Here is a 25,951-nt window from a genome sequence, read left to right on the forward strand (position 1 = left end):
ACAACACTGAGTCCGGATTCAGCAGGAAATGCGAGAGGAGAGGGAGTAAATCTCACGTTTCTCGAGCAAGTCCGGTGTGGTCTAGTGGCTAGGATACCTGGCTTTCACCCAGGAGGCCCGGGTTCGATTCCCGGTACCGGAAGGTAAGTTTTTGCGCACACGACCCTGCATGTTTTGGCCTTCCAACCTTCGTTTGTCGCCCTCCTTCCGGAGCTTCAACCGAACGTAATCGGGGGAAGCAGGCACAGGATGCACTTACTGTCAGCACCGGGATAAAGGGAGAAGAGGCACTGGTCCGCTGTTGGGGTGCTACCAGCGTCAGTGGGAAGTCGGTGAAGTCGCCAGTTGCGCCAGAAGCCAGCAATTACCGTAGTACGCCTACACACGCGTTCCAGTTATTCACATTGCTTGCAGTCGCTCCATGCACAACAAGCGTGAGCCCGGATAGCTCAGTCGGTAGAGCATTAGGCTTCTAACGTAAGGGTCCAGGGTTCGAATCCCTGTTCGGGCGAAGATTTTAACGCTTCCGTAATGGCTCGTCTCGTAGCGCTGGTAGCCCTGCCGTAATCAGTGCACCGAGTTCTTTTCCTGTCAACATTCTGCGCAGACCGGTTGCATTTTTCACGATTCGAGGGAAGCTTTAGCTACGAGCAGTCGTGGCCGAGTGGTTAAGGCGTCTGACTAGAAATCAGATTCCCTCTGGGAGCGTAGGTTCGAGTCCTACCGACTGCGTCGGTTTTTTTATTTTTTGTTTCAGAAGAGAGAGCAGAAAATTTCGCAGTTTGCCTGTCGTTTTGGTACCTCGCTACACCTCACCTCTCACAGTCGTTTATAGCGCCTGTCCTTTTGATAAGGGCGAATTCCAAGCGTCAGCTTTCGCGTCAGCCGAGCAAAGTCGGGACAAGTCGGGACATACTACAGGATGGCCTGCGTGGAGCGACGACGGAAAGAAAACGTTAATTCAACAGCACGTGGCTCACATACTCATACGCATAGATTTGCGCCCGTTGCGGTGGCCGGGAATCGAACGCGGCTCAACTGCTCGGAAGGCAACTATGCTCACCATTACACCACCACCGCACAGCCGCTGCTCGCAACGCCGCGCTGTGTCGGCTTCCCGCCCGCCGGCAGTGACCCACGGTGATAGTAGCTGTAGGCGCTTTACGAGGTAGGAGGGTGCATTCGGGCAGCGCCTCCACGCACGCTGCGTCTTTGGGCAAGGCTCGTCGCCGCGGCCGCAACGTTACTCACACAATAGTGACGAGCGGTCGCTTTGAGGCAGTGTAGTGGGGGACTCCGCGTGTGTAGCACTTTTTTCGGTTGTATGCGACGTCGCTGGGTGGCAATCCCACTTTCCCTGCAGACAGCTGCTCGGGAATATGCTCGGGAAGCACGGACGTCATCGGACGTCCGCCCCCAACAAATGCAACTAACAAAATGAGAACAACAACTAAAAAAGTGGTAGGTTGTTCGCCTACCACGCGGGCGGCCCGGCTTCGATTCCCGGCCGATGCATCGTTTTGCTGTTGTCGCTATAGTGCTGCCGCGCCGATTGCTCGCTTGAGGTGCGTCAGCCTCAGGAATGTATAGCAGGATTCGCTGTGAGAAGAACCAAACATGCAGCACGCAAGAGACCCTACTTGGACGGTCGCGTGCTGTTACTGAACTCCAGCGTCGGCCTGGCCCTACAGGCCGCTGTGTTCAGGTGCCGCAAGGGCGATGTACTGTAACCTCAGGCAGTGCTGCTTTCCGTCGTTAAAAAAGCTGCGGCAGCAGTTTAATCTAGCAAGTCGGGAAAGCACGCGTAGCGACACAACAGATTCCTGAGAAAGCGCAAACTGTCTATCTCTAATATGTGAGACTTACCAAGTTTCCTGGGATGATGGATGCAACGAGCCTCGGTAGCGCAGTAGGTAGCGCGTAAGTCTCATAATCTTAAGGTCGTGAGTTCGATCCTCACCCGGGGCATTTAATTTGCTGTACATCACGGCTGAATTAACGGCGTTGCTATTGCTAGCGAACGAACTTAATTGTCGTTTGTTATCCACAAGAAATCCACGCCTCAGCGTCACAATGTTTACTTCCAATTATGGCAAGGTACAACTTTGATCATTCTCCTCCCCTGTTATGAGTGAAATATGATGCAAACAGCAATGAATAGACAGTTTCGAGCTGTGCGCCATGCCAGTCTGCACGCGCAAAAATGCTCGCAAACAGAGAACAACACTGAGTCCGGATTCAGCAGGAAATGCGAGAGGAGAGGGAGTAAATCTCACGTTTCTCGAGCAAGTCCGGTGTGGTCTAGTGGCTAGGATACCTGGCTTTCACCCAGGAGGCCCGGGTTCGATTCCCGGTACCGGAAGGTAAGTTTTTGCGCACACGACCCTGCATGTTTTGGCCTTCCAACCTTCGTTTGTCGCCCTCCTTCCGGAGCTTCAACCGAACGTAATCGGGGGAAGCAGGCACAGGATGCACTTACTGTCAGCACCGGGATAAAGGGAGAAGAGGCACTGGTCCGCTGTTGGGGTGCTACCAGCGTCAGTGGGAAGTCGGTGAAGTCGCCAGTTGCGCCAGAAGCCAGCAATTACCGTAGTACGCCTACACACGCGTTCCAGTTATTCACATTGCTTGCAGTCGCTCCATGCACAACAAGCGTGAGCCCGGATAGCTCAGTCGGTAGAGCATTAGGCTTTTAACCTAAGGGTCCAGGGTTCGAATCCCTGTTCGGGCGAAGATTTTAACGCTTCCGTAATGGCTCGTTTCGTAGCGCTGGTAGCCCTGCCGTAATCAGTGCACCGAGTTCGTTTCCTGTCAACATTCTGCGCAGACCGGTTGCATTTTTCACGATTCGAGGGAAGCTTTAGCTACGAGCAGTCGTGGCCGAGTGGTTAAGGCGTCTGACTAGAAATCAGATTCCCTCTGGGAGCGTAGGTTCGAGTCCCGCCGACTGCGTCGGTTTTTTTATTTTTTGTTTCAGAAGAGAGAGCAGAAAATTTCGCAGTTTGCCTGTCGTTTTGGTACCTCGCTACACCTCACCTCTCACAGTCGTTTATAGCGCCTGTCCTTTTGATAAGGGCGAATTCCAAGCGTCAGCTTTCGCGTCAGCCGAGCAAAGTCGGGACAAGTCGGGACATACTACAGGATGGCCTGCGTGGAGCGACGACGGAAAGAAAACGTTAATTCAACAGCACGTGGCTCACATACTCATACGCATAGATTTGCGCCCGTTGCGGTGGCCGGGAATCGAACGCGGCTCAACTGCTCGGAAGGCAACTATGCTCACCATTACACCACCACCGCACAGCCGCTGCTCGCAACGCCGCGCTGTGTCGGCTTCCCGCCCGCCGGCAGTGACCCACGGTGATAGTAGCTGTAGGCGCTTTACGAGGTAGGAGGGTGCATTCGGGCAGCGCCTCCACGCACGCTGCGTCTTTGGGCAAGGCTCGTCGCCGCGGCCGCAACGTTACTCACACAATAGTGACGAGCGGTCGCTTTGAGGCAGTGTAGTGGGGGACTCCGCGTGTGTAGCACTTTTTTCGGTTGTATGCGACGTCGCTGGGTGGCAATCCCACTTTCCCTGCAGACAGCTGCTCGGGAATATGCTCGGGAAGCACGGACGTCATCGGACGTCCGCCCCCAACAAATGCAACTAACAAAATGAGAACAACAACTAAAAAAGTGGTAGGTTGTTCGCCTACCACGCGGGCGGCCCGGCTTCGATTCCCGGCCGATGCATCGTTTTGCTGTTGTCGCTATAGTGCTGCCGCGCCGATTGCTCGCTTGAGGTGCGTCAGCCTCAGGAATGTATAGCAGGATTCGCTGTGAGAAGAACCAAACATGCAGCACGCAAGAGACCCTACTTGGACGGTCGCGTGCTGTTACTGAACTCCAGCGTCGGCCTGGCCCTACAGGCCGCTGTGTTCAGGTGCCGCAAGGGCGATGTACTGTAACCTCAGGCAGTGCTGCTTTCCGTCGTTAAAAAAGCTGCGGCAGCAGTTTAATCTAGCAAGTCGGGAAAGCACGCGTAGCGACACAACAGATTCCTGAGAAAGCGCAAACTGTCTATCTCTAATATGTGAGACTTACCAAGTTTCCTGGGATGATGGATGCAACGAGCCTCGGTAGCGCAGTAGGTAGCGCGTAAGTCTCATAATCTTAAGGTCGTGAGTTCGATCCTCACCCGGGGCATTTAATTTGCTGTACATCACGGCTGAATTAACGGCGTTGCTATTGCTAGCGAACGAACTTAATTGTCGTTTGTTATCCACAAGAAATCCACGCCTCAGCGTCACAATGTTTACTTCCAATTATGGCAAGGTACAACTTTGATCATTCTCCTCCCCTGTTATGAGTGAAATATGATGCAAACAGCAATGAATAGACAGTTTCGAGCTGTGCGCCATGCCAGTCTGCACGCGCAAAAATGCTCGCAAACAGAGAACAACACTGAGTCCGGATTCAGCAGGAAATGCGAGAGGAGAGGGAGTAAATCTCACGTTTCTCGAGCAAGTCCGGTGTGGTCTAGTGGCTAGGATACCTGGCTTTCACCCAGGAGGCCCGGGTTCGATTCCCGGTACCGGAAGGTAAGTTTTTGCGCACACGACCCTGCATGTTTTGGCCTTCCAACCTTCGTTTGTCGCCCTCCTTCCGGAGCTTCAACCGAACGTAATCGGGGGAAGCAGGCACAGGATGCACTTACTGTCAGCACCGGGATAAAGGGAGAAGAGGCACTGGTCCGCTGTTGGGGTGCTACCAGCGTCAGTGGGAAGTCGGTGAAGTCGCCAGTTGCGCCAGAAGCCAGCAATTACCGTAGTACGCCTACACACGCGTTCCAGTTATTCACATTGCTTGCAGTCGCTCCATGCACAACAAGCGTGAGCCCGGATAGCTCAGTCGGTAGAGCATTAGGCTTCTAACGTAAGGGTCCAGGGTTCGAATCCCTGTTCGGGCGAAGATTTTAACGCTTCCGTAATGGCTCGTCTCGTAGCGCTGGTAGCCCTGCCGTAATCAGTGCACCGAGTTCTTTTCCTGTCAACATTCTGCGCAGACCGGTTGCATTTTTCACGATTCGAGGGAAGCTTTAGCTACGAGCAGTCGTGGCCGAGTGGTTAAGGCGTCTGACTAGAAATCAGATTCCCTCTGGGAGCGTAGGTTCGAGTCCTACCGACTGCGTCGGTTTTTTTATTTTTTGTTTCAGAAGAGAGAGCAGAAAATTTCGCAGTTTGCCTGTCGTTTTGGTACCTCGCTACACCTCACCTCTCACAGTCGTTTATAGCGCCTGTCCTTTTGATAAGGGCGAATTCCAAGCGTCAGCTTTCGCGTCAGCCGAGCAAAGTCGGGACAAGTCGGGACATACTACAGGATGGCCTGCGTGGAGCGACGACGGAAAGAAAACGTTAATTCAACAGCACGTGGCTCACATACTCATACGCATAGATTTGCGCCCGTTGCGGTGGCCGGGAATCGAACGCGGCTCAACTGCTCGGAAGGCAACTATGCTCACCATTACACCACCACCGCACAGCCGCTGCTCGCAACGCCGCGCTGTGTCGGCTTCCCGCCCGCCGGCAGTGACCCACGGTGATAGTAGCTGTAGGCGCTTTACGAGGTAGGAGGGTGCATTCGGGCAGCGCCTCCACGCACGCTGCGTCTTTGGGCAAGGCTCGTCGCCGCGGCCGCAACGTTACTCACACAATAGTGACGAGCGGTCGCTTTGAGGCAGTGTAGTGGGGGACTCCGCGTGTGTAGCACTTTTTTCGGTTGTATGCGACGTCGCTGGGTGGCAATCCCACTTTCCCTGCAGACAGCTGCTCGGGAATATGCTCGGGAAGCACGGACGTCATCGGACGTCCGCCCCCAACAAATGCAACTAACAAAATGAGAACAACAACTAAAAAAGTGGTAGGTTGTTCGCCTACCACGCGGGCGGCCCGGCTTCGATTCCCGGCCGATGCATCGTTTTGCTGTTGTCGCTATAGTGCTGCCGCGCCGATTGCTCGCTTGAGGTGCGTCAGCCTCAGGAATGTATAGCAGGATTCGCTGTGAGAAGAACCAAACATGCAGCACGCAAGAGACCCTACTTGGACGGTCGCGTGCTGTTACTGAACTCCAGCGTCGGCCTGGCCCTACAGGCCGCTGTGTTCAGGTGCCGCAAGGGCGATGTACTGTAACCTCAGGCAGTGCTGCTTTCCGTCGTTAAAAAAGCTGCGGCAGCAGTTTAATCTAGCAAGTCGGGAAAGCACGCGTAGCGACACAACAGATTCCTGAGAAAGCGCAAACTGTCTATCTCTAATATGTGAGACTTACCAAGTTTCCTGGGATGATGGATGCAACGAGCCTCGGTAGCGCAGTAGGTAGCGCGTAAGTCTCATAATCTTAAGGTCGTGAGTTCGATCCTCACCCGGGGCATTTAATTTGCTGTACATCACGGCTGAATTAACGGCGTTGCTATTGCTAGCGAACGAACTTAATTGTCGTTTGTTATCCACAAGAAATCCACGCCTCAGCGTCACAATGTTTACTTCCAATTATGGCAAGGTACAACTTTGATCATTCTCCTCCCCTGTTATGAGTGAAATATGATGCAAACAGCAATGAATAGACAGTTTCGAGCTGTGCGCCATGCCAGTCTGCACGCGCAAAAATGCTCGCAAACAGAGAACAACACTGAGTCCGGATTCAGCAGGAAATGCGAGAGGAGAGGGAGTAAATCTCACGTTTCTCGAGCAAGTCCGGTGTGGTCTAGTGGCTAGGATACCTGGCTTTCACCCAGGAGGCCCGGGTTCGATTCCCGGTACCGGAAGGTAAGTTTTTGCGCACACGACCCTGCATGTTTTGGCCTTCCAACCTTCGTTTGTCGCCCTCCTTCCGGAGCTTCAACCGAACGTAATCGGGGGAAGCAGGCACAGGATGCACTTACTGTCAGCACCGGGATAAAGGGAGAAGAGGCACTGGTCCGCTGTTGGGGTGCTACCAGCGTCAGTGGGAAGTCGGTGAAGTCGCCAGTTGCGCCAGAAGCCAGCAATTACCGTAGTACGCCTACACACGCGTTCCAGTTATTCACATTGCTTGCAGTCGCTCCATGCACAACAAGCGTGAGCCCGGATAGCTCAGTCGGTAGAGCATTAGGCTTTTAACCTAAGGGTCCAGGGTTCGAATCCCTGTTCGGGCGAAGATTTTAACGCTTCCGTAATGGCTCGTTTCGTAGCGCTGGTAGCCCTGCCGTAATCAGTGCACCGAGTTCGTTTCCTGTCAACATTCTGCGCAGACCGGTTGCATTTTTCACGATTCGAGGGAAGCTTTAGCTACGAGCAGTCGTGGCCGAGTGGTTAAGGCGTCTGACTAGAAATCAGATTCCCTCTGGGAGCGTAGGTTCGAGTCCCGCCGACTGCGTCGGTTTTTTTATTTTTTGTTTCAGAAGAGAGAGCAGAAAATTTCGCAGTTTGCCTGTCGTTTTGGTACCTCGCTACACCTCACCTCTCACAGTCGTTTATAGCGCCTGTCCTTTTGATAAGGGCGAATTCCAAGCGTCAGCTTTCGCGTCAGCCGAGCAAAGTCGGGACAAGTCGGGACATACTACAGGATGGCCTGCGTGGAGCGACGACGGAAAGAAAACGTTAATTCAACAGCACGTGGCTCACATACTCATACGCATAGATTTGCGCCCGTTGCGGTGGCCGGGAATCGAACGCGGCTCAACTGCTCGGAAGGCAACTATGCTCACCATTACACCACCACCGCACAGCCGCTGCTCGCAACGCTGCGCTGTGTCGGCTTCCCGCCCGCCGGCAGTGGCCCACGGTGATAGTAGCTGTAGGCGCTTTACGAGGTAGGAGGGTGCATTCGGGCAGCGCCTCCACGCACGCTGCGTCTTTGGGCAAGGCTCGTCGCCGCGGCCGCAACGTTACTCACACAATAGTGACGAGCGGTCGCTTTGAGGCAGTGTAGTGGGGGACTCCGCGTGTGTAGCACTTTTTTCGGTTGTATGCGACGTCGCTGGGTGGCAATCCCACTTTCCCTGCAGACAGCTGCTCGGGAATATGCTCGGGAAGCACGGACGTCATCGGACGTCCGCCCCCAACAAATGCAACTAACAAAATGAGAACAACAACTAAAAAAGTGGTAGGTTGTTCGCCTACCACGCGGGCGGCCCGGCTTCGATTCACGGCCGATGCATCGTTTTGCTGTTGTCGCTATAGTGCTGCCGCGCCGATTGCTCGCTTGAGGTGCGTCAGCCTCAGGAATGTATAGCAGGATTCGCTGTGAGAAGAACCAAACATGCAGCACGCAAGAGACCCTACTTGGACGGTCGCGTGCTGTTACTGAACTCCAGCGTCGGCCTGGCCCTACAGGCCGCTGTGTTCAGGTGCCGCAAGGGCGATGTACTGTAACCTCAGGCAGTGCTGCTTTCCGTCGTTAAAAAAGCTGCGGCAGCAGTTTAATCTAGCAAGTCGGGAAAGCACGCGTAGCGACACAACAGATTCCTGAGAAAGCGCAAACTGTCTATCTCTAATATGTGAGACTTACCAAGTTTCCTGGGATGATGGATGCAACGAGCCTCGGTAGCGCAGTAGGTAGCGCGTAAGTCTCATAATCTTAAGGTCGTGAGTTCGATCCTCACCCGGGGCATTTAATTTGCTGTACATCACGGCTGAATTAACGGCGTTGCTATTGCTAGCGAACGAACTTAATTGTCGTTTGTTATCCACAAGAAATCCACGCCTCAGCGTCACAATGTTTACTTCCAATTATGGCAAGGTACAACTTTGATCATTCTCCTCCCCTGTTATGAGTGAAATATGATGCAAACAGCAATGAATAGACAGTTTCGAGCTGTGCGCCATGCCAGTCTGCACGCGCAAAAATGCTCGCAAACAGAGAACAACACTGAGTCCGGATTCAGCAGGAAATGCGAGAGGAGAGGGAGTAAATCTCACGTTTCTCGAGCAAGTGCGGTGTGGTCTAGTGGCTAGGATACCTGGCTTTCACCCAGGAGGCCCGGGTTCGATTCCCGGTACCGGAAGGTAAGTTTTTGCGCACACGACCCTGCATGTTTTGGCCTTCCAACCTTCGTTTGTCGCCCTCCTTCCGGAGCTTCAACCGAACGTAATCGGGGGAAGCAGGCACAGGATGCACTTACTGTCAGCACCGGGATAAAGGGAGAAGAGGCACTGGTCCGCTGTTGGGGTGCTACCAGCGTCAGTGGGAAGTCGGTGAAGTCGCCAGTTGCGCCAGAAGCCAGCAATTACCGTAGTACGCCTACACACGCGTTCCAGTTATTCACATTGCTTGCAGTCGCTCCATGCACAACAAGCGTGAGCCCGGATAGCTCAGTCGGTAGAGCATTAGGCTTTTAACGTAAGGGTCCAGGGTTCGAATCCCTGTTCGGGCGAAGATTTTAACGCTTCCGTAATGGCTCGTCTCGTAGCGCTGGTAGCCCTGCCGTAATCAGTGCACCGAGTTCGTTTCCTGTCAACATTCTGCGCAGACCGGTTGCATTTTTCACGATTCGAGGGAAGCTTTAGCTACGAGCAGTCGTGGCCGAGTGGTTAAGGCGTCTGACTAGAAATCAGATTCCCTCTGGGAGCGTAGGTTCGAGTCCCGCCGACTGCGTCGGTTTTTTTATTTTTTGTTTCAGAAGAGAGAGCAGAAAATTTCGCAGTTTGCCTGTCGTTTTGGTACCTCGCTACACCTCACCTCTCACAGTCGTTTATAGCGCCTGTCCTTTTGATAAGGGCGAATTCCAAGCGTCAGCTTTCGCGTCAGCCGAGCAAAGTCGGGACAAGTCGGGACATACTACAGGATGGCCTGCGTGGAGCGACGACGGAAAGAAAACGTTAATTCAACAGCACGTGGCTCACATACTCATACGCATAGATTTGCGCCCGTTGCGGTGGCCGGGAATCGAACGCGGCTCAACTGCTCGGAAGGCAACTATGCTCACCATTACACCACCACCGCACAGCCGCTGCTCGCAACGCCGCGCTGTGTCGGCTTCCCGCCCGCCGGCAGTGACCCACGGTGATAGTAGCTGTAGGCGCTTTACGAGGTAGGAGGGTGCATTCGGGCAGCGCCTCCACGCACGCTGCGTCTTTGGGCAAGGCTCGTCGCCGCGGCCGCAACGTTACTCACACAATAGTGACGAGCGGTCGCTTTGAGGCAGTGTAGTGGGGGACTCCGCGTGTGTAGCACTTTTTTCGGTTGTATGCGACGTCGCTGGGTGGCAATCCCACTTTCCCTGCAGACAGCTGCTCGGGAATATGCTCGGGAAGCACGGACGTCATCGGACGTCCGCCCCCAACAAATGCAACTAACAAAATGAGAACAACAACTAAAAAAGTGGTAGGTTGTTCGCCTACCACGCGGGCGGCCCGGCTTCGATTCCCGGCCGATGCATCGTTTTGCTGTTGTCGCTATAGTGCTGCCGCGCCGATTGCTCGCTTGAGGTGCGTCAGCCTCAGGAATGTATAGCAGGATTCGCTGTGAGAAGAACCAAACATGCAGCACGCAAGAGACCCTACTTGGACGGTCGCGTGCTGTTACTGAACTCCAGCGTCGGCCTGGCCCTACAGGCCGCTGTGTTCAGGTGCCGCAAGGGCGATGTACTGTAACCTCAGGCAGTGCTGCTTTCCGTCGTTAAAAAAGCTGCGGCAGCAGTTTAATCTAGCAAGTCGGGAAAGCACGCGTAGCGACACAACAGATTCCTGAGAAAGCGCAAACTGTCTATCTCTAATATGTGAGACTTACCAAGTTTCCTGGGATGATGGATGCAACGAGCCTCGGTAGCGCAGTAGGTAGCGCGTAAGTCTCATAATCTTAAGGTCGTGAGTTCGATCCTCACCCGGGGCATTTAATTTGCTGTACATCACGGCTGAATTAACGGCGTTGCTATTGCTAGCGAACGAACTTAATTGTCGTTTGTTATCCACAAGAAATCCACGCCTCAGCGTCACAATGTTTACTTCCAATTATGGCAAGGTACAACTTTGATCATTCTCCTCCCCTGTTATGAGTGAAATATGATGCAAACAGCAATGAATAGACAGTTTCGAGCTGTGCGCCATGCCAGTCTGCACGCGCAAAAATGCTCGCAAACAGAGAACAACACTGAGTCCGGATTCAGCAGGAAATGCGAGAGGAGAGGGAGTAAATCTCACGTTTCTCGAGCAAGTCCGGTGTGGTCTAGTGGCTAGGATACCTGGCTTTCACCCAGGAGGCCCGGGTTCGATTCCCGGTACCGGAAGGTAAGTTTTTGCGCACACGACCCTGCATGTTTTGGCCTTCCAACCTTCGTTTGTCGCCCTCCTTCCGGAGCTTCAACCGAACGTAATCGGGGGAAGCAGGCACAGGATGCACTTACTGTCAGCACCGGGATAAAGGGAGAAGAGGCACTGGTCCGCTGTTGGGGTGCTACCAGCGTCAGTGGGAAGTCGGTGAAGTCGCCAGTTGCGCCAGAAGCCAGCAATTACCGTAGTACGCCTACACACGCGTTCCAGTTATTCACATTGCTTGCAGTCGCTCCATGCACAACAAGCGTGAGCCCGGATAGCTCAGTCGGTAGAGCATTAGGCTTCTAACGTAAGGGTCCAGGGTTCGAATCCCTGTTCGGGCGAAGATTTTAACGCTTCCGTAATGGCTCGTCTCGTAGCGCTGGTAGCCCTGCCGTAATCAGTGCACCGAGTTCTTTTCCTGTCAACATTCTGCGCAGACCGGTTGCATTTTTCACGATTCGAGGGAAGCTTTAGCTACGAGCAGTCGTGGCCGAGTGGTTAAGGCGTCTGACTAGAAATCAGATTCCCTCTGGGAGCGTAGGTTCGAGTCCTACCGACTGCGTCGGTTTTTTTATTTTTTGTTTCAGAAGAGAGAGCAGAAAATTTCGCAGTTTGCCTGTCGTTTTGGTACCTCGCTACACCTCACCTCTCACAGTCGTTTATAGCGCCTGTCCTTTTGATAAGGGCGAATTCCAAGCGTCAGCTTTCGCGTCAGCCGAGCAAAGTCGGGACAAGTCGGGACATACTACAGGATGGCCTGCGTGGAGCGACGACGGAAAGAAAACGTTAATTCAACAGCACGTGGCTCACATACTCATACGCATAGATTTGCGCCCGTTGCGGTGGCCGGGAATCGAACGCGGCTCAACTGCTCGGAAGGCAACTATGCTCACCATTACACCACCACCGCACAGCCGCTGCTCGCAACGCCGCGCTGTGTCGGCTTCCCGCCCGCCGGCAGTGACCCACGGTGATAGTAGCTGTAGGCGCTTTACGAGGTAGGAGGGTGCATTCGGGCAGCGCCTCCACGCACGCTGCGTCTTTGGGCAAGGCTCGTCGCCGCGGCCGCAACGTTACTCACACAATAGTGACGAGCGGTCGCTTTGAGGCAGTGTAGTGGGGGACTCCGCGTGTGTAGCACTTTTTTCGGTTGTATGCGACGTCGCTGGGTGGCAATCCCACTTTCCCTGCAGACAGCTGCTCGGGAATATGCTCGGGAAGCACGGACGTCATCGGACGTCCGCCCCCAACAAATGCAACTAACAAAATGAGAACAACAACTAAAAAAGTGGTAGGTTGTTCGCCTACCACGCGGGCGGCCCGGCTTCGATTCCCGGCCGATGCATCGTTTTGCTGTTGTCGCTATAGTGCTGCCGCGCCGATTGCTCGCTTGAGGTGCGTCAGCCTCAGGAATGTATAGCAGGATTCGCTGTGAGAAGAACCAAACATGCAGCACGCAAGAGACCCTACTTGGACGGTCGCGTGCTGTTACTGAACTCCAGCGTCGGCCTGGCCCTACAGGCCGCTGTGTTCAGGTGCCGCAAGGGCGATGTACTGTAACCTCAGGCAGTGCTGCTTTCCGTCGTTAAAAAAGCTGCGGCAGCAGTTTAATCTAGCAAGTCGGGAAAGCACGCGTAGCGACACAAAAGATTCCTGAGAAAGCGCAAACTGTCTATCTCTAATATGTGAGACTTACCAAGTTTCCTGGGATGATGGATGCAACGAGCCTCGGTAGCGCAGTAGGTAGCGCGTAAGTCTCATAATCTTAAGGTCGTGAGTTCGATCCTCACCCGGGGCATTTAATTTGCTGTACATCACGGCTGAATTAACGGCGTTGCTATTGCTAGCGAACGAACTTAATTGTCGTTTGTTATCCACAAGAAATCCACGCCTCAGCGTCACAATGTTTACTTCCAATTATGGCAAGGTACAACTTTGATCATTCTCCTCCCCTGTTATGAGTGAAATATGATGCAAACAGCAATGAATAGACAGTTTCGAGCTGTGCGCCATGCCAGTCTGCACGCGCAAAAATGCTCGCAAACAGAGAACAACACTGAGTCCGGATTCAGCAGGAAATGCGAGAGGAGAGGGAGTAAATCTCACGTTTCTCGAGCAAGTCCGGTGTGGTCTAGTGGCTAGGATACCTGGCTTTCACCCAGGAGGCCCGGGTTTGATTCCCGGTACCGGAAGGTAAGTTTTTGCGCACACGACCCTGCATGTTTTGGCCTTCCAACCTTCGTTTGTCGCCCTCCTTCCGGAGCTTCAACCGAACGTAATCGGGGGAAGCAGGCACAGGATGCACTTACTGTCAGCACCGGGATAAAGGGAGAAGAGGCACTGGTCCGCTGTTGGGGTGCTACCAGCGTCAGTGGGAAGTCGGTGAAGTCGCCAGTTGCGCCAGAAGCCAGCAATTACCGTAGTACGCCTACACACGCGTTCCAGTTATTCACATTGCTTGCAGTCGCTCCATGCACAACAAGCGTGAGCCCGGATAGCTCAGTCGGTAGAGCATTAGGCTTTTAACCTAAGGGTCCAGGGTTCGAATCCCTGTTCGGGCGAAGATTTTAACGCTTCCGTAATGGCTCGTTTCGTAGCGCTGGTAGCCCTGCCGTAATCAGTGCACCGAGTTCGTTTCCTGTCAACATTCTGCGCAGACCGGTTGCATTTTTCACGATTCGAGGGAAGCTTTAGCTACGAGCAGTCGTGGCCGAGTGGTTAAAGCGTCTGACTAGAAATCAGATTCCCTCTGGGAGCGTAGGTTCGAGTCCCGCCGACTGCGTCGGTTTTTTTATTTTTTGTTTCAGAAGAGAGAGCAGAAAATTTCGCAGTTTGCCTGTCGTTTTGGTACCTCGCTACACCTCACCTCTCACAGTCGTTTATAGCGCCTGTCCTTTTGATAAGGGCGAATTCCAAGCGTCAGCTTTCGCGTCAGCCGAGCAAAGTCGGGACAAGTCGGGACATACTACAGGATGGCCTGCGTGGAGCGACGACGGAAAGAAAACGTTAATTCAACAGCACGTGGCTCACATACTCATACGCATAGATTTGCGCCCGTTGCGGTGGCCGGGAATCGAACGCGGCTCAACTGCTCGGAAGGCAACTATGCTCACCATTACACCACCACCGCACAGCCGCTGCTCGCAACGCCGCGCTGTGTCGGCTTCCCGCCCGCCGGCAGTGGCCCACGGTGATAGTAGCTGTAGGCGCTTTACGAGGTAGGAGGGTGCATTCGGGCAGCGCCTCCACGCACGCTGCGTCTTTGGGCAAGGCTCGTCGCCGCGGCCGCAACGTTACTCACACAATAGTGACGAGCGGTCGCTTTGAGGCAGTGTAGTGGGGGACTCCGCGTGTGTAGCACTTTTTTCGGTTGTATGCGACGTCGCTGGGTGGCAATCCCACTTTCCCTGCAGACAGCTGCTCGGGAATATGCTCGGGAAGCACGGACGTCATCGGACGTCCGCCCCCAACAAATGCAACTAACAAAATGAGAACAACAACTAAAAAAGTGGTAGGTTGTTCGCCTACCACGCGGGCGGCCCGGCTTCGATTCCCGGCCGATGCATCGTTTTGCTGTTGTCGCTATAGTGCTGCCGCGCCGATTGCTCGCTTGAGGTGCGTCAGCCTCAGGAATGTATAGCAGGATTCGCTGTGAGAAGAACCAAACATGCAGCACGCAAGAGACCCTACTTGGACGGTCGCGTGCTGTTACTGAACTCCAGCGTCGGCCTGGCCCTACAGGCCGCTGTGTTCAGGTGCCGCAAGGGCGATGTACTGTAACCTCAGGCAGTGCTGCTTTCCGTCGTTAAAAAAGCTGCGGCAGCAGTTTAATCTAGCAAGTCGGGAAAGCACGCGTAGCGACACAACAGATTCCTGAGAAAGCGCAAACTGTCTATCTCTAATATGTGAGACTTACCAAGTTTCCTGGGATGATGGATGCAACGAGCCTCGGTAGCGCAGTAGGTAGCGCGTAAGTCTCATAATCTTAAGGTCGTGAGTTCGATCCTCACCCGGGGCATTTAATTTGCTGTACATCACGGCTGAATTAACGGCGTTGCTATTGCTAGCGAACGAACTTAATTGTCGTTTGTTATCCACAAGAAATCCACGCCTCAGCGTCACAATGTTTACTTCCAATTATGGCAAGGTACAACTTTGATCATTCTCCTCCCCTGTTATGAGTGAAATATGATGCAAACAGCAATGAATAGACAGTTTCGAGCTGTGCGCCATGCCAGTCTGCACGCGCAAAAATGCTCGCAAACAGAGAACAACACTGAGTCCGGATTCAGCAGGAAATGCGAGAGGAGAGGGAGTAAATCTCACGTTTCTCGAGCAAGTCCGGTGTGGTCTAGTGGCTAGGATACCTGGCTTTCACCCAGGAGGCCCGGGTTCGATTCCCGGTACCGGAAGGTAAGTTTTTGCGCACACGACCCTGCATGTTTTGGCCTTCCAACCTTCGTTTGTCGCCCTCCTTCCGGAGCTTCAACCGAACGTAATCGGGGGAAGCAGGCACAGGATGCACTTACTGTCAGCACCGGGATAAAGGGAGAAGAGGCACTGGTCCGCTGTTGGGGTGCTACCAGCGTCAGTGGGAAGTCGGTGAAGTCGCCAGTTGCGCCAGAAGCCAGCAATTACCGTAGTACGCCTACACACGCGTTCCAGTTATTCACATTGCTTGCAGTCGCTCCATGCACAACAAGCGTGAGCCCGGATAGCTCAGTCGGTAGAGCATTAGGCTTTTAACCTAAGGGTCCAGGGTTCGAATCCCTGTTCGGGCGAAGATTTTAACGCTTCCGTAATGGCTCGTTTCGTAGCGCTGGTAGCCCTGCCGTAATCAGTGCACCGAGTTCGTTTCCTGTCAACATTCTGCGCAGACCGGTTGCATTTTTCACGATTCGAGGGAAGCTTTAGCTACGAGCGCTCGTGGCCGAGTGGTTAAGGCGTCTGACTAGAAATCAGATTCCCTCTGGGAGCGTAGGTTCGAGTCCCGCCGACTGCGTCGGTTTTTTTATTTTTTGTTTCAGAAGAGAGAGCAGAAAATTTCGCAGTTTGCCTGTCGTTTTGGTACCTCGCTACACCTCACCTCTCACAGTCGTTTATAGCGCCTGTCCTTTTGATAAGGGCGAATTCCAAGCGTCAGCTTTCGCGTCAGCCGAGCAAAGTCGGGACAAGTCGGGACATACTACAGGATGGCCTGCGTGGAGCGACGACGGAAAGAAAACGTTAATTCAACAGCACGTGGCTCACATACTCATACGCATAGATTTGCGCCCGTTGCGGTGGCCGGGAATCGAACGCGGCTCAACTGCTCGGAAGGCAACTATGCTCACCATTACACCACCACCGCACAGCCGCTGCTCGCAACGCCGCGCTGTGTCGGCTTCCCGCCCGCCGGCAGTGGCCCACGGTGATAGTAGCTGTAGGCGCTTTACGAGGTAGGAGGGTGCATTCGGGCAGCGCCTCCACGCACGCTGCGTCTTTGGGCAAGGCTCGTCGCCGCGGCCGCAACGTTACTCACACAATAGTGACGAGCGGTCGCTTTGAGGCAGTGTAGTGGGGGACTCCGCGTGTGTAGCACTTTTTTCGGTTGTATGCGACGTCGCTGGGTGGCAATCCCACTTTCCCTGCAGACAGCTGCTCGGGAATATGCTCGGGAAGCACGGACGTCATCGGACGTCCGCCCCCAACAAATGCAACTAACAAAATGAGAACAACAACTAAAAAAGTGGTAGGTTGTTCGCCTACCACGCGGGCGGCCCGGCTTCGATTCCCGGCCGATGCATCGTTTTGCTGTTGTCGCTATAGTGCTGCCGCGCCGATTGCTCGCTTGAGGTGCGTCAGCCTCAGGAATGTATAGCAGGATTCGCTGTGAGAAGAACCAAACATGCAGCACGCAAGAGACCCTACTTGGACGGTCGCGTGCTGTTACTGAACTCCAGCGTCGGCCTGGCCCTACAGGCCGCTGTGTTCAGGTGCCGCAAGGGCGATGTACTGTAACCTCAGGCAGTGCTGCTTTCCGTCGTTAAAAAAGCTGCGGCAGCAGTTTAATCTAGCAAGTCGGGAAAGCACGCGTAGCGACACAACAGATTCCTGAGAAAGCGCAAACTGTCTATCTCTAATATGTGAGACTTACCAAGTTTCCTGGGATGATGGATGCAACGAGCCTCGGTAGCGCAGTAGGTAGCGCGTAAGTCTCATAATCTTAAGGTCGTGAGTTCGATCCTCACCCGGGGCATTTAATTTGCTGTACATCACGGCTGAATTAACGGCGTTGCTATTGCTAGCGAACGAACTTAATTGTCGTTTGTTATCCACAAGAAATCCACGCCTCAGCGTCACAATGTTTACTTCCAATTATGGCAAGGTACAACTTTGATCATTCTCCTCCCCTGTTATGAGTGAAATATGATGCAAACAGCAATGAATAGACAGTTTCGAGCTGTGCGCCATGCCAGTCTGCACGCGCAAAAATGCTCGCAAACAGAGAACAACACTGAGTCCGGATTCAGCAGGAAATGCGAGAGGAGAGGGAGTAAATCTCACGTTTCTCGAGCAAGTCCGGTGTGGTCTAGTGGCTAGGATACCTGGCTTTCACCCAGGAGGCCCGGGTTCGATTCCCGGTACCGGAAGGTAAGTTTTTGCGCACACGACCCTGCATGTTTTGGCCTTCCAACCTTCGTTTGTCGCCCTCCTTCCGGAGCTTCAACCGAACGTAATCGGGGGAAGCAGGCACAGGATGCACTTACTGTCAGCACCGGGATAAAGGGAGAAGAGGCACTGGTCCGCTGTTGGGGTGCTACCAGCGTCAGTGGGAAGTCGGTGAAGTCGCCAGTTGCGCCAGAAGCCAGCAATTACCGTAGTACGCCTACACACGCGTTCCAGTTATTCACATTGCTTGCAGTCGCTCCATGCACAACAAGCGTGAGCCCGGATAGCTCAGTCGGTAGAGCATTAGGCTTTTAACCTAAGGGTCCAGGGTTCGAATCCCTGTTCGGGCGAAGATTTTAACGCTTCCGTAATGGCTCGTTTCGTAGCGCTGGTAGCCCTGCCGTAATCAGTGCACCGAGTTCGTTTCCTGTCAACATTCTGCGCAGACCGGTTGCATTTTTCACGATTCGAGGGAAGCTTTAGCTACGAGCACTCGTGGCCGAGTGGTTAAGGCGTCTGACTAGAAATCAGATTCCCTCTGGGAGCGTAGGTTCGAGTCCCGCCGACTGCGTCGGTTTTTTTATTTTTTGTTTCAGAAGAGAGAGCAGAAAATTTCGCAGTTTGCCTGTCGTTTTGGTACCTCGCTACACCTCACCTCTCACAGTCGTTTATAGCGCCTGTCCTTTTGATAAGGGCGAATTCCAAGCGTCAGCTTTCGCGTCAGCCGAGCAAAGTCGGGACAAGTCGGGACATACTACAGGATGGCCTGCGTGGAGCGACGACGGAAAGAAAACGTTAATTCAACAGCACGTGGCTCACATACTCATACGCATAGATTTGCGCCCGTTGCGGTGGCCGGGAATCGAACGCGGCTCAACTGCTCGGAAGGCAACTATGCTCACCATTACACCACCACCGCACAGCCGCTGCTCGCAACGCCGCGCTGTGTCGGCTTCCCGCCCGCCGGCAGTGACCCACGGTGATAGTAGCTGTAGGCGCTTTACGAGGTAGGAGGGTGCATTCGGGCAGCGCCTCCACGCACGCTGCGTCTTTGGGCAAGGCTCGTCGCCGCGGCCGCAACGTTACTCACACAATAGTGACGAGCGGTCGCTTTGAGGCAGTGTAGTGGGGGACTCCGCGTGTGTAGCACTTTTTTCGGTTGTATGCGACGTCGCTGGGTGGCAATCCCACTTTCCCTGCAGACAGCTGCTCGGGAATATGCTCGGGAAGCACGGACGTCATCGGACGTCCGCCCCCAACAAATGCAACTAACAAAATGAGAACAACAACTAAAAAAGTGGTAGGTTGTTCGCCTACCACGCGGGCGGCCCGGCTTCGATTCCCGGCCGATGCATCGTTTTGCTGTTGTCGCTATAGTGCTGCCGCGCCGATTGCTCGCTTGAGGTGCGTCAGCCTCAGGAATGTATAGCAGGATTCGCTGTGAGAAGAACCAAACATGCAGCACGCAAGAGACCCTACTTGGACGGTCGCGTGCTGTTACTGAACTCCAGCGTCGGCCTGGCCCTACAGGCCGCTGTGTTCAGGTGCCGCAAGGGCGATGTACTGTAACCTCAGGCAGTGCTGCTTTCCGTCGTTAAAAAAGCTGCGGCAGCAGTTTAATCTAGCAAGTCGGGAAAGCACGCGTAGCGACACAACAGATTCCTGAGAAAGCGCAAACTGTCTATCTCTAATATGTGAGACTTACCAAGTTTCCTGGGATGATGGATGCAACGAGCCTCGGTAGCGCAGTAGGTAGCGCGTAAGTCTCATAATCTTAAGGTCGTGAGTTCGATCCTCACCCGGGGCATTTAATTTGCTGTACATCACGGCTGAATTAACGGCGTTGCTATTGCTAGCGAACGAACTTAATTGTCGTTTGTTATCCACAAGAAATCCACGCCTCAGCGTCACAATGTTTACTTCCAATTATGGCAAGGTACAACTTTGATCATTCTCCTCCCCTGTTATGAGTGAAATATGATGCAAACAGCAATGAATAGACAGTTTCGAGCTGTGCGCCATGCCAGTCTGCACGCGCAAAAATGCTCGCAAACAGAGAACAACACTGAGTCCGGATTCAGCAGGAAATGCGAGAGGAGAGGGAGTAAATCTCACGTTTCTCGAGCAAGTCCGGTGTGGTCTAGTGGCTAGGATACCTGGCTTTCACCCAGGAGGCCCGGGTTCGATTCCCGGTACCGGAAGGTAAGTTTTTGCGCACACGACCCTGCATGTTTTGGCCTTCCAACCTTCGTTTGTCGCCCTCCTTCCGGAGCTTCAACCGAACGTAATCGGGGGAAGCAGGCACAGGATGCACTTACTGTCAGCACCGGGATAAAGGGAGAAGAGGCACTGGTCCGCTGTTGGGGTGCTACCAGCGTCAGTGGGAAGTCGGTGAAGTCGCCAGTTGCGCCAGAAGCCAGCAATTACCGTAGTACGCCTACACACGCGTTCCAGTTATTCACATTGCTTGCAGTCGCTCCATGCACAACAAGCGTGAGCCCGGATAGCTCAGTCGGTAGAGCATTAGGCTTTTAACCTAAGGGTCCAGGGTTCGAATCCCTGTTCGGGCGAAGATTTTAACGCTTCCGTAATGGCTCGTTTCGTAGCGCTGGTAGCCCTGCCGTAATCAGTGCACCGAGTTCGTTTCCTGTCAACATTCTGCGCAGACCGGTTGCATTTTTCACGATTCGAGGGAAGCTTTAGCTACGAGCACTCGTGGCCGAGTGGTTAAGGCGTCTGACTAGAAATCAGATTCCCTCTGGGAGCGTAGGTTCGAGTCCCGCCGACTGCGTCGGTTTTTTTATTTTTTGTTTCAGAAGAGAGAGCAGAAAATTTCGCAGTTTGCCTGTCGTTTTGGTACCTCGCTACACCTCACCTCTCACAGTCGTTTATAGCGCCTGTCCTTTTGATAAGGGCGAATTCCAAGCGTCAGCTTTCGCGTCAGCCGAGCAAAGTCGGGACAAGTCGGGACATACTACAGGATGGCCTGCGTGGAGCGACGACGGAAAGAAAACGTTAATTCAACAGCACGTGGCTCACATACTCATACGCATAGATTTGCGCCCGTTGCGGTGGCCGGGAATCGAACGCGGCTCAACTGCTCGGAAGGCAACTATGCTCACCATTACACCACCACCGCACAGCCGCTGCTCGCAACGCCGCGCTGTGTCGGCTTCCCGCCCGCCGGCAGTGGCCCACGGTGATAGTAGCTGTAGGCGCTTTACGAGGTAGGAGGGTGCATTCGGGCAGCGCCTCCACGCACGCTGCGTCTTTGGGCAAGGCTCGTCGCCGCGGCCGCAACGTTACTCACACAATAGTGACGAGAGGCCGCTTTGAGGCAGTCTAGTGGGGGACTCCGCGTGTGTAGCACTTTTTTCGGTTGTATGCGACGTCGCTGGGTGGCAATCCCACTTTCCCTGCAGACAGCTGCTCGGGAATATGCTCGGGAAGCACGGACGTCATCGGACGTCCGCCCCCAACAAATGCAACTAACAAAATGAGAACAACAACTAAAAAAGTGGTAGGTTGTTCGCCTACCACGCGGGCGGCCCGGCTTCGATTCCCGGCCGATGCATCGTTTTGCTGTTGTCGCTATAGTGCTGCCGCGCCGATTGCTCGCTTGAGGTGCGTCAGCCTCAGGAATGTATAGCAGGATTCGCTGTGAGAAGAACCAAACATGCAGCACGCAAGAGACCCTACTTGGACGGTCGCGTGCTGTTACTGAACTCCAGCGTCGGCCTGGCCCTACAGGCCGCTGTGTTCAGGTGCCGCAAGGGCGATGTACTGTAACCTCAGGCAGTGCTGCTTTCCGTCGTTAAAAAAGCTGCGGCAGCAGTTTAATCTAGCAAGTCGGGAAAGCACGCGTAGCGACACAACAGATTCCTGAGAAAGCGCAAACTGTCTATCTCTAATATGTGAGACTTACCAAGTTTCCTGGGATGATGGATGCAACGAGCCTCGGTAGCGCAGTAGGTAGCGCGTAAGTCTCATAATCTTAAGGTCGTGAGTTCGATCCTCACCCGGGGCATTTAATTTGCTGTACATCACGGCTGAATTAACGGCGTTGCTATTGCTAGCGAACGAACTTAATTGTCGTTTGTTATCCACAAGAAATCCACGCCTCAGCGTCACAATGTTTACTTCCAATTATGGCAAGGTACAACTTTGATCATTCTCCTCCCCTGTTATGAGTGAAATATGATGCAAACAGCAATGAATAGACAGTTTCGAGCTGTGCGCCATGCCAGTCTGCACGCGCAAAAATGCTCGCAAACAGAGAACAACACTGAGTCCGGATTCAGCAGGAAATGCGAGAGGAGAGGGAGTAAATCTCACGTTTCTCGAGCAAGTCCGGTGTGGTCTAGTGGCTAGGATACCTGGCTTTCACCCAGGAGGCCCGGGTTCGATTCCCGGTACCGGAAGGTAAGTTTTTGCGCACACGACCCTGCATGTTTTGGCCTTCCAACCTTCGTTTGTCGCCCTCCTTCCGGAGCTTCAACCGAACGTAATCGGGGGAAGCAGGCACAGGATGCACTTACTGTCAGCACCGGGATAAAGGGAGAAGAGGCACTGGTCCGCTGTTGGGGTGCTACCAGCGTCAGTGGGAAGTCGGTGAAGTCGCCAGTTGCGCCAGAAGCCAGCAATTACCGTAGTACGCCTACACACGCGTTCCAGTTATTCACATTGCTTGCAGTCGCTCCATGCACAACAAGCGTGAGCCCGGATAGCTCAGTCGGTAGAGCATTAGGCTTTTAACCTAAGGGTCCAGGGTTCGAATCCCTGTTCGGGCGAAGATTTTAACGCTTCCGTAATGGCTCGTTTCGTAGCGCTGGTAGCCCTGCCGTAATCAGTGCACCGAGTTCGTTTCCTGTCAACATTCTGCGCAGACCGGTTGCATTTTTCACGATTCGAGGGAAGCTTTAGCTACGAGCGCTCGTGGCCGAGTGGTTAAGGCGTCTGACTAGAAATCAGATTCCCTCTGGGAGCGTAGGTTCGAGTCCCGCCGACTGCGTCGGTTTTTTTATTTTTTGTTTCAGAAGAGAGAGCAGAAAATTTCGCAGTTTGCCTGTCGTTTTGGTACCTCGCTACACCTCACCTCTCACAGTCGTTTATAGCGCCTGTCCTTTTGATAAGGGCGAATTCCAAGCGTCAGCTTTCGCGTCAGCCGAGCAAAGTCGGGACAAGTCGGGACATACTACAGGATGGCCTGCGTGGAGCGACGACGGAAAGAAAACGTTAATTCAACAGCACGTGGCTCACATACTCATACGCATAGATTTGCGCCCGTTGCGGTGGCCGGGAATCGAACGCGGCTCAACTGCTCGGAAGGCAACTATGCTCACCATTACACCACCACCGCACAGCCGCTGCTCGCAACGCCGCGCTGTGTCGGCTTCCCGCCCGCCGGCAGTGACCCACGGTGATAGTAGCTGTAGGCGCTTTACGAGGTAGGAGGGTGCATTCGGGCAGCGCCTCCACGCACGCTGCGTCTTTGGGCAAGGCTCGTCGCCGCGGCCGCAACGTTACTCACACAATAGTGACGAGCGGTCGCTTTGAGGCAGTGTAGTGGGGGACTCCGCGTGTGTAGCACTTTTTTCGGTTGTATGCGACGTCGCTGGGTGGCAATCCCACTTTCCCTGCAGACAGCTGCTCGGGAATATGCTCGGGAAGCACGGACGTCATCGGACGTCCGCCCCCAACAAATGCAACTAACAAAATGAGAACAACAACTAAAAAAGTGGTAGGTTGTTCGCCTACCACGCGGGCGGCCCGGCTTCGATTCCCGGCCGATGCATCGTTTTGCTGTTGTCGCTATAGTGCTGCCGCGCCGATTGCTCGCTTGAGGTGCGTCAGCCTCAGGAATGTATAGCAGGATTCGCTGTGAGAAGAACCAAACATGCAGCACGCAAGAGACCCTACTTGGACGGTCGCGTGCTGTTACTGAACTCCAGCGTCGGCCTGGCCCTACAGGCCGCTGTGTTCAGATGCCGCAAGGGCGATGTACTGTAACCTCAGGCAGTGCTGCTTTCCGTCGTTAAAAAAGCTGCGGCAGCAGTTTAATCTAGCAAGTCGGGAAAGCACGCGTAGCGACACAACAGATTCCTGAGAAAGCGCAAACTGTCTATCTCTAATATGTGAGACTTACCAAGTTTCCTGGGATGATGGATGCAACGAGCCTCGGTAGCGCAGTAGGTAGCGCGTAAGTCTCATAATCTTAAGGTCGTGAGTTCGATCCTCACCCGGGGCATTTAATTTGCTGTACATCACGGCTGAATTAACGGCGTTGCTATTGCTAGCGAACGAACTTAATTGTCGTTTGTTATCCACAAGAAATCCACGCCTCAGCGTCACAATGTTTACTTCCAATTATGGCAAGGTACAACTTTGATCATTCTCCTCCCCTGTTATGAGTGAAATATGATGCAAACAGCAATGAATAGACAGTTTCGAGCTGTGCGCCATGCCAGTCTGCACGCGCAAAAATGCTCGCAAACAGAGAACAACACTGAGTCCGGATTCAGCAGGAAATGCGAGAGGAGAGGGAGTAAATCTCACGTTTCTCGAGCAAGTCCGGTGTGGTCTAGTGGCTAGGATACCTGGCTTTCACCCAGGAGGCCCGGGTTCGATTCCCGGTACCGGAAGGTAAGTTTTTGCGCACACGACCCTGCATGTTTTGGCCTTCCAACCTTCGTTTGTCGCCCTCCTTCCGGAGCTTCAACCGAACGTAATCGGGGGAAGCAGGCACAGGATGCACTTACTGTCAGCACCGGGATAAAGGGAGAAGAGGCACTGGTCCGCTGTTGGGGTGCTACCAGCGTCAGTGGGAAGTCGGTGAAGTCGCCAGTTGCGCCAGAAGCCAGCAATTACCGTAGTACGCCTACACACGCGTTCCAGTTATTCACATTGCTTGCAGTCGCTCCATGCACAACAAGCGTGAGCCCGGATAGCTCAGTCGGTAGAGCATTAGGCTTTTAACCTAAGGGTCCAGGGTTCGAATCCCTGTTCGGGCGAAGATTTTAACGCTTCCGTAATGGCTCGTTTCGTAGCGCTGGTAGCCCTGCCGTAATCAGTGCACCGAGTTCGTTTCCTGTCAACATTCTGCGCAGACCGGTTGCATTTTTCACGATTCGAGGGAAGCTTTAGCTACGAGCACTCGTGGCCGAGTGGTTAAGGCGTCTGACTAGAAATCAGATTCCCTCTGGGAGCGTAGGTTCGAGTCCCGCCGACTGCGTCGGTTTTTTTATTTTTTGTTTCAGAAGAGAGAGCAGAAAATTTCGCAGTTTGCCTGTCGTTTTGGTACCTCGCTACACCTCACCTCTCACAGTCGTTTATAGCGCCTGTCCTTTTGATAAGGGCGAATTCCAAGCGTCAGCTTTCGCGTCAGCCGAGCAAAGTCGGGACAAGTCGGGACATACTACAGGATGGCCTGCGTGGAGCGACGACGGAAAGAAAACGTTAATTCAACAGCACGTGGCTCACATACTCATACGCATAGATTTGCGCCCGTTGCGGTGGCCGGGAATCGAACGCGGCTCAACTGCTCGGAAGGCAACTATGCTCACCATTACACCACCACCGCACAGCCGCTGCTCGCAACGCCGCGCTGTGTCGGCTTCCCGCCCGCCGGCAGTGACCCACGGTGATAGTAGCTGTAGGCGCTTTACGAGGTAGGAGGGTGCATTCGGGCAGCGCCTCCACGCACGCTGCGTCTTTGGGCAAGGCTCGTCGCCGCGGCCGCAACGTTACTCACACAATAGTGACGAGCGGTCGCTTTGAGGCAGTGTAGTGGGGGACTCCGCGTGTGTAGCACTTTTTTCGGTTGTATGCGACGTCGCTGGGTGGCAATCCCACTTTCCCTGCAGACAGCTGCTCGGGAATATGCTCGGGAAGCACGGACGTCATCGGACGTCCGCCCCCAACAAATGCAACTAACAAAATGAGAACAACAACTAAAAAAGTGGTAGGTTGTTCGCCTACCACGCGGGCGGCCCGGCTTCGATTCCCGGCCGATGCATCGTTTTGCTGTTGTC

General features: G+C 53.9%; 59 non-coding genes across 59 annotated transcripts; 47 read left to right on the plus strand and 12 right to left on the minus strand.

The window, feature by feature from the left end:
• Positions 1-70: 70 nt before the first annotated feature.
• On the plus strand, positions 71-142 carry Trnae-uuc (transfer RNA glutamic acid (anticodon UUC)). The gene has a single exon. It is a non-coding gene; the product is annotated as a tRNA-Glu (tRNA).
• Positions 143-438: 296 nt separating this feature from the next.
• Positions 439-511, plus strand: Trnar-ucu (transfer RNA arginine (anticodon UCU)). The gene has a single exon. It is a non-coding gene; the product is annotated as a tRNA-Arg (tRNA).
• Positions 512-650: 139 nt separating this feature from the next.
• Trnas-aga (transfer RNA serine (anticodon AGA)) lies at positions 651-732 on the plus strand. Its single transcript has one exon. It is a non-coding gene; the product is annotated as a tRNA-Ser (tRNA).
• A 276-nt stretch (positions 733-1,008) lies between these two features.
• Trnag-ucc (transfer RNA glycine (anticodon UCC)) lies at positions 1,009-1,080 on the minus strand. The gene has a single exon. It is a non-coding gene; the product is annotated as a tRNA-Gly (tRNA).
• Positions 1,081-1,895: 815 nt separating this feature from the next.
• Trnam-cau (transfer RNA methionine (anticodon CAU)) lies at positions 1,896-1,968 on the plus strand. The gene has a single exon. It is a non-coding gene; the product is annotated as a tRNA-Met (tRNA).
• A 322-nt stretch (positions 1,969-2,290) lies between these two features.
• On the plus strand, positions 2,291-2,362 carry Trnae-uuc (transfer RNA glutamic acid (anticodon UUC)). Its single transcript has one exon. It is a non-coding gene; the product is annotated as a tRNA-Glu (tRNA).
• A 296-nt stretch (positions 2,363-2,658) lies between these two features.
• Positions 2,659-2,731, plus strand: Trnak-uuu (transfer RNA lysine (anticodon UUU)). The gene has a single exon. It is a non-coding gene; the product is annotated as a tRNA-Lys (tRNA).
• Positions 2,732-2,870: 139 nt separating this feature from the next.
• Positions 2,871-2,952, plus strand: Trnas-aga (transfer RNA serine (anticodon AGA)). Its single transcript has one exon. It is a non-coding gene; the product is annotated as a tRNA-Ser (tRNA).
• Positions 2,953-3,228: 276 nt separating this feature from the next.
• Trnag-ucc (transfer RNA glycine (anticodon UCC)) lies at positions 3,229-3,300 on the minus strand. Its single transcript has one exon. It is a non-coding gene; the product is annotated as a tRNA-Gly (tRNA).
• An 815-nt stretch (positions 3,301-4,115) lies between these two features.
• On the plus strand, positions 4,116-4,188 carry Trnam-cau (transfer RNA methionine (anticodon CAU)). The gene has a single exon. It is a non-coding gene; the product is annotated as a tRNA-Met (tRNA).
• A 322-nt stretch (positions 4,189-4,510) lies between these two features.
• Positions 4,511-4,582, plus strand: Trnae-uuc (transfer RNA glutamic acid (anticodon UUC)). Its single transcript has one exon. It is a non-coding gene; the product is annotated as a tRNA-Glu (tRNA).
• A 296-nt stretch (positions 4,583-4,878) lies between these two features.
• Trnar-ucu (transfer RNA arginine (anticodon UCU)) lies at positions 4,879-4,951 on the plus strand. The gene has a single exon. It is a non-coding gene; the product is annotated as a tRNA-Arg (tRNA).
• A 139-nt stretch (positions 4,952-5,090) lies between these two features.
• On the plus strand, positions 5,091-5,172 carry Trnas-aga (transfer RNA serine (anticodon AGA)). Its single transcript has one exon. It is a non-coding gene; the product is annotated as a tRNA-Ser (tRNA).
• Positions 5,173-5,448: 276 nt separating this feature from the next.
• Positions 5,449-5,520, minus strand: Trnag-ucc (transfer RNA glycine (anticodon UCC)). Its single transcript has one exon. It is a non-coding gene; the product is annotated as a tRNA-Gly (tRNA).
• Positions 5,521-6,335: 815 nt separating this feature from the next.
• Positions 6,336-6,408, plus strand: Trnam-cau (transfer RNA methionine (anticodon CAU)). Its single transcript has one exon. It is a non-coding gene; the product is annotated as a tRNA-Met (tRNA).
• A 322-nt stretch (positions 6,409-6,730) lies between these two features.
• Trnae-uuc (transfer RNA glutamic acid (anticodon UUC)) lies at positions 6,731-6,802 on the plus strand. The gene has a single exon. It is a non-coding gene; the product is annotated as a tRNA-Glu (tRNA).
• Positions 6,803-7,098: 296 nt separating this feature from the next.
• Trnak-uuu (transfer RNA lysine (anticodon UUU)) lies at positions 7,099-7,171 on the plus strand. Its single transcript has one exon. It is a non-coding gene; the product is annotated as a tRNA-Lys (tRNA).
• Positions 7,172-7,310: 139 nt separating this feature from the next.
• Positions 7,311-7,392, plus strand: Trnas-aga (transfer RNA serine (anticodon AGA)). The gene has a single exon. It is a non-coding gene; the product is annotated as a tRNA-Ser (tRNA).
• Positions 7,393-7,668: 276 nt separating this feature from the next.
• Positions 7,669-7,740, minus strand: Trnag-ucc (transfer RNA glycine (anticodon UCC)). The gene has a single exon. It is a non-coding gene; the product is annotated as a tRNA-Gly (tRNA).
• Positions 7,741-8,555: 815 nt separating this feature from the next.
• Trnam-cau (transfer RNA methionine (anticodon CAU)) lies at positions 8,556-8,628 on the plus strand. Its single transcript has one exon. It is a non-coding gene; the product is annotated as a tRNA-Met (tRNA).
• A 322-nt stretch (positions 8,629-8,950) lies between these two features.
• Positions 8,951-9,022, plus strand: Trnae-uuc (transfer RNA glutamic acid (anticodon UUC)). The gene has a single exon. It is a non-coding gene; the product is annotated as a tRNA-Glu (tRNA).
• A 296-nt stretch (positions 9,023-9,318) lies between these two features.
• Positions 9,319-9,391, plus strand: Trnak-uuu (transfer RNA lysine (anticodon UUU)). The gene has a single exon. It is a non-coding gene; the product is annotated as a tRNA-Lys (tRNA).
• A 139-nt stretch (positions 9,392-9,530) lies between these two features.
• Trnas-aga (transfer RNA serine (anticodon AGA)) lies at positions 9,531-9,612 on the plus strand. The gene has a single exon. It is a non-coding gene; the product is annotated as a tRNA-Ser (tRNA).
• A 276-nt stretch (positions 9,613-9,888) lies between these two features.
• Trnag-ucc (transfer RNA glycine (anticodon UCC)) lies at positions 9,889-9,960 on the minus strand. Its single transcript has one exon. It is a non-coding gene; the product is annotated as a tRNA-Gly (tRNA).
• An 815-nt stretch (positions 9,961-10,775) lies between these two features.
• On the plus strand, positions 10,776-10,848 carry Trnam-cau (transfer RNA methionine (anticodon CAU)). The gene has a single exon. It is a non-coding gene; the product is annotated as a tRNA-Met (tRNA).
• Positions 10,849-11,170: 322 nt separating this feature from the next.
• On the plus strand, positions 11,171-11,242 carry Trnae-uuc (transfer RNA glutamic acid (anticodon UUC)). Its single transcript has one exon. It is a non-coding gene; the product is annotated as a tRNA-Glu (tRNA).
• Positions 11,243-11,538: 296 nt separating this feature from the next.
• Trnar-ucu (transfer RNA arginine (anticodon UCU)) lies at positions 11,539-11,611 on the plus strand. Its single transcript has one exon. It is a non-coding gene; the product is annotated as a tRNA-Arg (tRNA).
• Positions 11,612-11,750: 139 nt separating this feature from the next.
• Trnas-aga (transfer RNA serine (anticodon AGA)) lies at positions 11,751-11,832 on the plus strand. Its single transcript has one exon. It is a non-coding gene; the product is annotated as a tRNA-Ser (tRNA).
• Positions 11,833-12,108: 276 nt separating this feature from the next.
• Positions 12,109-12,180, minus strand: Trnag-ucc (transfer RNA glycine (anticodon UCC)). Its single transcript has one exon. It is a non-coding gene; the product is annotated as a tRNA-Gly (tRNA).
• Positions 12,181-12,995: 815 nt separating this feature from the next.
• Trnam-cau (transfer RNA methionine (anticodon CAU)) lies at positions 12,996-13,068 on the plus strand. Its single transcript has one exon. It is a non-coding gene; the product is annotated as a tRNA-Met (tRNA).
• Positions 13,069-13,390: 322 nt separating this feature from the next.
• Trnae-uuc (transfer RNA glutamic acid (anticodon UUC)) lies at positions 13,391-13,462 on the plus strand. The gene has a single exon. It is a non-coding gene; the product is annotated as a tRNA-Glu (tRNA).
• A 296-nt stretch (positions 13,463-13,758) lies between these two features.
• Trnak-uuu (transfer RNA lysine (anticodon UUU)) lies at positions 13,759-13,831 on the plus strand. Its single transcript has one exon. It is a non-coding gene; the product is annotated as a tRNA-Lys (tRNA).
• A 139-nt stretch (positions 13,832-13,970) lies between these two features.
• Trnas-aga (transfer RNA serine (anticodon AGA)) lies at positions 13,971-14,052 on the plus strand. Its single transcript has one exon. It is a non-coding gene; the product is annotated as a tRNA-Ser (tRNA).
• A 276-nt stretch (positions 14,053-14,328) lies between these two features.
• Positions 14,329-14,400, minus strand: Trnag-ucc (transfer RNA glycine (anticodon UCC)). The gene has a single exon. It is a non-coding gene; the product is annotated as a tRNA-Gly (tRNA).
• Positions 14,401-15,215: 815 nt separating this feature from the next.
• On the plus strand, positions 15,216-15,288 carry Trnam-cau (transfer RNA methionine (anticodon CAU)). Its single transcript has one exon. It is a non-coding gene; the product is annotated as a tRNA-Met (tRNA).
• Positions 15,289-15,610: 322 nt separating this feature from the next.
• Positions 15,611-15,682, plus strand: Trnae-uuc (transfer RNA glutamic acid (anticodon UUC)). Its single transcript has one exon. It is a non-coding gene; the product is annotated as a tRNA-Glu (tRNA).
• A 296-nt stretch (positions 15,683-15,978) lies between these two features.
• Trnak-uuu (transfer RNA lysine (anticodon UUU)) lies at positions 15,979-16,051 on the plus strand. The gene has a single exon. It is a non-coding gene; the product is annotated as a tRNA-Lys (tRNA).
• A 139-nt stretch (positions 16,052-16,190) lies between these two features.
• On the plus strand, positions 16,191-16,272 carry Trnas-aga (transfer RNA serine (anticodon AGA)). The gene has a single exon. It is a non-coding gene; the product is annotated as a tRNA-Ser (tRNA).
• Positions 16,273-16,548: 276 nt separating this feature from the next.
• Trnag-ucc (transfer RNA glycine (anticodon UCC)) lies at positions 16,549-16,620 on the minus strand. The gene has a single exon. It is a non-coding gene; the product is annotated as a tRNA-Gly (tRNA).
• An 815-nt stretch (positions 16,621-17,435) lies between these two features.
• On the plus strand, positions 17,436-17,508 carry Trnam-cau (transfer RNA methionine (anticodon CAU)). Its single transcript has one exon. It is a non-coding gene; the product is annotated as a tRNA-Met (tRNA).
• Positions 17,509-17,830: 322 nt separating this feature from the next.
• On the plus strand, positions 17,831-17,902 carry Trnae-uuc (transfer RNA glutamic acid (anticodon UUC)). Its single transcript has one exon. It is a non-coding gene; the product is annotated as a tRNA-Glu (tRNA).
• A 296-nt stretch (positions 17,903-18,198) lies between these two features.
• On the plus strand, positions 18,199-18,271 carry Trnak-uuu (transfer RNA lysine (anticodon UUU)). The gene has a single exon. It is a non-coding gene; the product is annotated as a tRNA-Lys (tRNA).
• Positions 18,272-18,410: 139 nt separating this feature from the next.
• Trnas-aga (transfer RNA serine (anticodon AGA)) lies at positions 18,411-18,492 on the plus strand. The gene has a single exon. It is a non-coding gene; the product is annotated as a tRNA-Ser (tRNA).
• A 276-nt stretch (positions 18,493-18,768) lies between these two features.
• Positions 18,769-18,840, minus strand: Trnag-ucc (transfer RNA glycine (anticodon UCC)). Its single transcript has one exon. It is a non-coding gene; the product is annotated as a tRNA-Gly (tRNA).
• An 815-nt stretch (positions 18,841-19,655) lies between these two features.
• Positions 19,656-19,728, plus strand: Trnam-cau (transfer RNA methionine (anticodon CAU)). The gene has a single exon. It is a non-coding gene; the product is annotated as a tRNA-Met (tRNA).
• A 322-nt stretch (positions 19,729-20,050) lies between these two features.
• Trnae-uuc (transfer RNA glutamic acid (anticodon UUC)) lies at positions 20,051-20,122 on the plus strand. Its single transcript has one exon. It is a non-coding gene; the product is annotated as a tRNA-Glu (tRNA).
• A 296-nt stretch (positions 20,123-20,418) lies between these two features.
• Trnak-uuu (transfer RNA lysine (anticodon UUU)) lies at positions 20,419-20,491 on the plus strand. Its single transcript has one exon. It is a non-coding gene; the product is annotated as a tRNA-Lys (tRNA).
• A 139-nt stretch (positions 20,492-20,630) lies between these two features.
• Trnas-aga (transfer RNA serine (anticodon AGA)) lies at positions 20,631-20,712 on the plus strand. The gene has a single exon. It is a non-coding gene; the product is annotated as a tRNA-Ser (tRNA).
• Positions 20,713-20,988: 276 nt separating this feature from the next.
• On the minus strand, positions 20,989-21,060 carry Trnag-ucc (transfer RNA glycine (anticodon UCC)). Its single transcript has one exon. It is a non-coding gene; the product is annotated as a tRNA-Gly (tRNA).
• An 815-nt stretch (positions 21,061-21,875) lies between these two features.
• Trnam-cau (transfer RNA methionine (anticodon CAU)) lies at positions 21,876-21,948 on the plus strand. The gene has a single exon. It is a non-coding gene; the product is annotated as a tRNA-Met (tRNA).
• A 322-nt stretch (positions 21,949-22,270) lies between these two features.
• On the plus strand, positions 22,271-22,342 carry Trnae-uuc (transfer RNA glutamic acid (anticodon UUC)). The gene has a single exon. It is a non-coding gene; the product is annotated as a tRNA-Glu (tRNA).
• A 296-nt stretch (positions 22,343-22,638) lies between these two features.
• Trnak-uuu (transfer RNA lysine (anticodon UUU)) lies at positions 22,639-22,711 on the plus strand. Its single transcript has one exon. It is a non-coding gene; the product is annotated as a tRNA-Lys (tRNA).
• Positions 22,712-22,850: 139 nt separating this feature from the next.
• Trnas-aga (transfer RNA serine (anticodon AGA)) lies at positions 22,851-22,932 on the plus strand. Its single transcript has one exon. It is a non-coding gene; the product is annotated as a tRNA-Ser (tRNA).
• Positions 22,933-23,208: 276 nt separating this feature from the next.
• On the minus strand, positions 23,209-23,280 carry Trnag-ucc (transfer RNA glycine (anticodon UCC)). Its single transcript has one exon. It is a non-coding gene; the product is annotated as a tRNA-Gly (tRNA).
• An 815-nt stretch (positions 23,281-24,095) lies between these two features.
• Positions 24,096-24,168, plus strand: Trnam-cau (transfer RNA methionine (anticodon CAU)). Its single transcript has one exon. It is a non-coding gene; the product is annotated as a tRNA-Met (tRNA).
• Positions 24,169-24,490: 322 nt separating this feature from the next.
• On the plus strand, positions 24,491-24,562 carry Trnae-uuc (transfer RNA glutamic acid (anticodon UUC)). The gene has a single exon. It is a non-coding gene; the product is annotated as a tRNA-Glu (tRNA).
• A 296-nt stretch (positions 24,563-24,858) lies between these two features.
• Trnak-uuu (transfer RNA lysine (anticodon UUU)) lies at positions 24,859-24,931 on the plus strand. Its single transcript has one exon. It is a non-coding gene; the product is annotated as a tRNA-Lys (tRNA).
• Positions 24,932-25,070: 139 nt separating this feature from the next.
• Positions 25,071-25,152, plus strand: Trnas-aga (transfer RNA serine (anticodon AGA)). The gene has a single exon. It is a non-coding gene; the product is annotated as a tRNA-Ser (tRNA).
• Positions 25,153-25,428: 276 nt separating this feature from the next.
• On the minus strand, positions 25,429-25,500 carry Trnag-ucc (transfer RNA glycine (anticodon UCC)). The gene has a single exon. It is a non-coding gene; the product is annotated as a tRNA-Gly (tRNA).
• Positions 25,501-25,951: the final 451 nt, after the last annotated feature.

Source organism: Schistocerca cancellata, unplaced genomic scaffold, assembly GCF_023864275.1.
Source record: "Schistocerca cancellata isolate TAMUIC-IGC-003103 unplaced genomic scaffold, iqSchCanc2.1 HiC_scaffold_410, whole genome shotgun sequence".
Classification (NCBI taxonomy): Eukaryota; Metazoa; Arthropoda; class Insecta; order Orthoptera; family Acrididae; genus Schistocerca; species Schistocerca cancellata.